Source organism: Carassius gibelio, chromosome A18 (assembly GCF_023724105.1).
Source record: "Carassius gibelio isolate Cgi1373 ecotype wild population from Czech Republic chromosome A18, carGib1.2-hapl.c, whole genome shotgun sequence".
NCBI lineage: Eukaryota > Metazoa > Chordata > Actinopteri > Cypriniformes > Cyprinidae > Carassius > Carassius gibelio.
Window position 1 is genome coordinate 22,137,249 of NC_068388.1, and position 6,000 is coordinate 22,143,248.

Below are 6,000 nucleotides of genomic sequence, written 5' to 3' on the forward strand. Positions count from 1 at the left end.
TCCCGTCTGGACAAAAATAAAGATATGATAAAAGTTAACTCTGCTGTCCTACAGTCTCTCAGTCTCATCACGCGTCCCATAAAATACCGCAGCATAACTGCATAGCAATTTTCCGCTAAATGCTCGAAGTGGTAAAAAGCTGTGAATGTAACAGAAATTAAAATGACAAGTAGCCACATTCTTACATTAATTCATTACACTTGGCTTTCCTGGAAAGCTCTTTTTACAACTTTTATTGTGCTGGTATCTCGAGATCTCTCGGCCTCTTTCTCTCCCGAGCAGAGAGCATGAGGGCTTTGTTACCCAGCAGTCATGTTGTCCTAACCTCTCCGATCACACAAAAGACACTCACATGCCACATGTAGGCATCCACTTACGCCTCTTTAGAAGCAGAACATCAAAAGAGTCATTACGACCCAAAGGAGGAACAATACATAGAAACAAACCTCTATCTGCTGCCGGAATCAGAAACATCAGTATGCATATAAACAATCTCTTTTTTTATATATAATCTAAAAAAAAAAGCCTATGCAGTTAAAAAAAATAGACCCAAGATACATCAACCGACCAAATCTAAAACTTATAATAAGACTATTATGAGACGTTTAATATGAATTTGGGTTGGTTCACACTATACAGAGAGTTTTATCTTTCAACCAATAGGTTTTTTATACAAATAGATAGATTTCCTTTAATTATTTTAATCAAATATTTTAAGAAATATCTTCTCAAAAGGCTTGCAAAAAAAACTATTTGACAGGAGCAATTCTTCTGAAATATTACTAAATTCTGGCACAGTTTATTGCCTCTTTACAATGCAAACCAATGAATCTACAACAAATATGAATATTTTCAAACACTTTTAAACATTTTATCTGTAAATACTGAAATTGAACTGGTCAATAGGTCGACTACATTGTTTATGTTATTTTAAATGCAGCTCTAATATTTCCCACTCCGTGGATTCTCTATTCTATGAAAGATTCTGTTTGTTGTTGTTTTCTATTTTACAGTTTTATTGTCTTTCAGTCTAGTGATATTTATTTTAAAGAACAAAAACCCGTGGGTTCTGTCTCTGTCTTCTGAGTCGAGGTCTGACTTATACATATTTCGGGGTTTGTTCTCATCAAGAAATTGCTCTTTTAAACTGCAACAATGGTAAAGAAATTTCCTTTTTTTCAATGTTAAAAAGTTTTACATCCATTAATTACAGAAAGAGGATGTCAAATTTTCAGAAGAAAGCCTAGCAAAAAAAAAAAAAAAAAAAACATTACATTAAGTAATCTTGCACACCAGTTCAACGTTGCATTTACAAACAAAAACATGCATTTAATAGCCAAGCCTTGTGAGACTAAAGAGCTTTTGACCAGAATAACACCACTAACAAAACACTTGTCACAGAGAAAAACGTGTCCAATAGTGTAATGTTTTCATTTTTACTGAGATAACTCTAAAAGCGCCCCGAGGCCAACAGGAACATCATGTTGTGTTTATACAGTAACAATTAAGATTAAAGTCACTGTCAGAAAAAAAAAAACTTAAGTCAACTCAACCTCATGGCAAACTGAAATGATTTCATTCATGGGACAGTTTTTTTATGCTTTCCACTTTTACAAAAGGAACAGTTTGAATAGTGTCGGACTCTAGATACTTTGTTTCAACACACTTTACACTCGGGGGAAACGGGTGTTCATGCATTCCCACATAAAACCTTTTACACTTAAGGTTCTGTAAACTTGTAGCTTATTTGCATTTCAAAATCTTAAAACTGCTTCCAAACATCATACTCCTTTTAAATTCTTGTTAAACTTTTATTTTACACTTTAAACGTCTTTTCTACATCCTTTACCTTTACTTAAGTCTTTACACTTTTGTATATATGCCCTTTATAACTCAAATAGTTTAAGTCTTAAAATTTGATTTCTACAATTAAAACTTTGTTTCTAAACTCTTTACATTTTGGAGAAAGGGTTATTTATGTATGCCCAAAATAAACTTTAGCACTTGGCACTTTACACCTATACATTACGCTTTGACATCTCGACAGTTTAGAGTGAAGTCGAGGTTTCCATCTAAACCTTCTGCACACTTTAGACTGAAGGGGAAATAATCATTCCAGAACAAAACAAAAGTCATTTTTAACACTTGACATTTTACACTTTCTCCTCATGTATGGTGTCTGCAGTGCAGAAAACTGTGTCTCGAGCAGGGAAAGTGAGCGAGTAGACATGAACTTTCCACACTGTTACACTTTTCATCGGGAGAGACTCTTCACGCAGCTCGTCCGTGGCGGTGAGTGAAGGCTCTCCGGAGTTTCTTACCTTTTACAGGAGAGTAAAAGCTGCTGGCAGCCGGACACACTAGTGAAGCACATTCTCTTGATGGCAGATCCGCACGGGGCCCTCCATTAGACGCGGGCGCAAAGTGCAAAACAACAGGGGGGTTAATTAGTAACGATACGCCGTTCCAGTCTCTTTCTGTCCCAGATGTACAGGCGCGTGAACGCCGCGGAGTCACCGTACATACGCAAACCTTCCGATCCCGGTGAAGTTCGTAGTAAGTGAGTTTCCCTCTGTCCTCTCTCTTCCCTGCACACGTTCTCTCTCTCTCTGCTACTACTTCTGTCTTCTTCTACACACACGGAGAGAGAGAGAGGATCATATTGCTCAGCAGCTCGTCAGAGCAGGAATGTTCCAGCCCTACAGCAGCAGGCAGAGCTTCAGTGTGCAGGGGGTTGCCCTGCCGCCGCCGCTGTGTGTGTGTGTGTGTGTGTGTGTGTGTGAACTTAATGAATATTACCAACACACCCCCCACCTGCACCCCTGCTACACAAATCATCGTTAGCCTGTATTTGTCTCTGACTGGAACTCTTTTGACTTTTAACATTAATTTGCATTTAGTTCATTAATATTTATAGTTTGTGTGTGTGTGTGTGTGTGTGTGTGTGTTTATCAAACAAACAAACAAGTAAATAAATGAATCTGCTGTTTAATTTAAAGATTGAAAGGTAGTTGCCTAATAAGGTTTAATTTTTAACATTAACTATGTCAGTTAACAGAAACTATCAACAAACCACACTTTTACAATTATTAACTTAATGTTAATTAGTTATTGCAATGTGAACTATCTATCTATCTATCTATCTGTGTTGTGTGCCGTTTTAAAATGAACTGAGAATGCCTTTCAAATTTCAATTCTATTTTTGAAATTTAAATCGCAATATCAAAAAAAAAAATAATAATAATAAAAAAAAAAAAAAAATATATATATATATATATATATATATATATATATATATATATATATATATATATATATATATATATATATATATATAATTTAACTGCAATAAGTGTAACTTTAAAACTGTGTATTGCCTTGTCTAACAGTTTAGAAAAAAGTCCTTACAGACATTACAGTGAGAAACATGTCCAAATGTAGAACACTGCTCACATGTAGGTCTGTTTATCTCATCACACATCTAAATGTTTTACAATGCTGCTGATGTATCAGTTTACATCTACAGCTAATTTAATTTGCATTATTTAGTTATTTTTAATTTAATTATTATTGTATTATTATTTATTTTTTCATTGCTCTACACCTAAGGAACTCTTTCTGAGCCCTACTTAGACAGATGTTGGTGTGATTGACAGGTGGTGTCCTTGTTTTCATGCCTCCCTAATCCTCAGCAATGCAGAAGTTTTCAGAAAGAATGTGATATATTTGTACAGAGCACATTCCTCAGTCATTAACGACAAGGACAATAAAAAAAAAAAAGAGTTTTAAAAGACCATACACGGATAAAGAACAGCATGCAACTTTTGCATGTGCTTTTGTATCGCCTGTTTGTGTCTTGTTTGAGTACAGCAGTTACATTCTATGGGACATTTTGGCCTCGGGAACTTTAGGTGGATTTAGTTTATGTTGTTTGGCTGTGACTATTTCCTCAGCGCTTTGTGAGATTAGGGTGTGTGTGAGGAGATGTTCAGGTGTGGGAGGAATGGCTGGCTGGTTAATGTGTGTGTGTGTGTGTACAGCCAAACTGTGCTGGGTGCCTGTGCGTGTGTGTGAAACAGTCATCTGTTCTGTGTATGGGCATGTGTAAATAACATAATTATCTTTGCAGTTGTAATCATTGGACGAGACCAGTGATGGGACGGCCCACCCTGACCGGTGGACAGCAGGTGCTGCCTGCCTTCTGACAGCCCATTCCGGTGGAAGGTGTGATTCAATTCCTCCAAGGTCTGCAGTGAAACATGGTGTTTGTGGTCTCAGCCAAGCCAAAGAGCCTATAGATCCCTGACACCAGAGAGAGAGAGAGCTGGTGGAGCGTAGAGGCACTCTTATCTGACAACTGCTGCTTTCTATTCTGCTTGAGAGGATCTGGACATGCCAACATGCCCTCAGCGCCCCACTTTTCTCCCTTTTGATCTTTATTTGAAACAGATTTACATCTGTTATCAATACTGAAATATTGTGAAATAAGCAAATCTTTTGAACTTATTAGTGGTGGTTACATCACTGTTGTTATTGCTCATATCTGTGGTTAGTTATTGAACAAGTATTACAATTTGGCACGTTACTCATCCCATGCCGTGAGTGTTTAGTTTTATCCGTATGGATGACCAAATGTATTTTATTATTATTATTATTATTATTATTATTATTATTATTATTATTATTATTATTATTATTATTATACTAGTGATTTCTCTTTTTTTTTACCAGAATATTAATGCATTTACAAAAAATACAAAATGTACACCCCAAATATATATATATATATATAAATAAACATAATGTGCATTAACAAATGTGGTGAAAGTTCAAAAGTTTGGAATAATAATTTATAATAATATATTTGTTAGATAAAATTCTCTTATGTTCAGAAAGGTTGCATTTATTTGATCAATAATACAGTAAAAAGAGTAATGCTGTGAAATATTCTTACGTTTTAAAAGAACTGTTTTTATTGTAATATATTTTCAAATGTAATAGATTTCTGTGAGTTAAAGCTGAATTTTCAGTATCATTACTCAAGTTTTCAGTGTCACTTGATTCTTCACAAATCATTCTAATATGCTGAAATGAGGCTCAAAGAAACATGTCTTATTATTATCAGTAATGAAAACACTTATGCTGCTTCATATTTCTGTGGAAACCATGATGCAGTACTGTACAGACGTTTGGAATATGATTTAAAGAAATAAAGAAATGCTTTAATTCAGCAAGGATGTATTAAATTGATCAAAAGTGACATTTAAAATGTTATTAAACATTTATTTTTGAATATATATTGTTTAGAATTTTTTGTTTTTTCATCAAAGAATCCAGAGCAATCATAATAGACACTGAAGACTGGAGCAATGGAGTAATATTTAACAATAATACTGTTTTTACTGTATTTATTTTTTAATGCATGCAGCTTTGGTTAACATAAGTTGCTTTTTAAAGAGACATTTAAAAATAAATCTTAATTACTCCAAACTTTTGACAAGTACTGCAGCAAATAATGATTGGAAACCAAGAGTAATGTCAGTATTGGCTTCTTTAATATTAATGACCATAATTACCCATTTTATCTCCATAAATCATTAAAATGCTCCATTTTATAAAGGTATTAGAACCGATATCAGTTATAATGTGCTTAGTAGTTCTTTATGTCGGATCAAACAGTAAGTGTTAGGCTATCACCCATCCCTAATCATCAGACTTCTTAGCTGGCAACAGCAAAAATAGCAGAATTATTCTCAGATTTGAACAGGATAACAAGTTCAATTGAAAATGTATAAATCAATTTTTTTTAATTTATTTTTTTGGATGGACTCTTTTGAATTAGGCCACTAAGCAGACATGCTAAAAACCACTCGAAGAACCTTAGCATATCATAGCATCACCTGCATAACCACCACAACTTGGCGACAGCAGGCACCACTCACATTCTCTAACAGCTCATGACATTACGTTTAATATTTAATGTGTTTACTTTTAATTATC

General features: G+C 34.5%; 1 protein-coding gene across 1 annotated transcript in view; it reads right to left on the reverse strand.

Moving 5' to 3' along the window:
* The window catches only part of LOC127933823 (cell adhesion molecule-related/down-regulated by oncogenes-like), a 55,304-nt gene extending 52,539 nt beyond the window's left edge, over positions 1 to 2,765 (reverse strand). The window contains exon 1 of the mRNA XM_052530837.1: positions 2,322 to 2,765. The gene's annotated coding sequence lies outside the window, so the exon portion shown is untranslated. The remainder of the gene's footprint in view (positions 1 to 2,321) is intronic.
* Between the last annotated feature and the right edge of the window lie 3,235 nt (positions 2,766 to 6,000).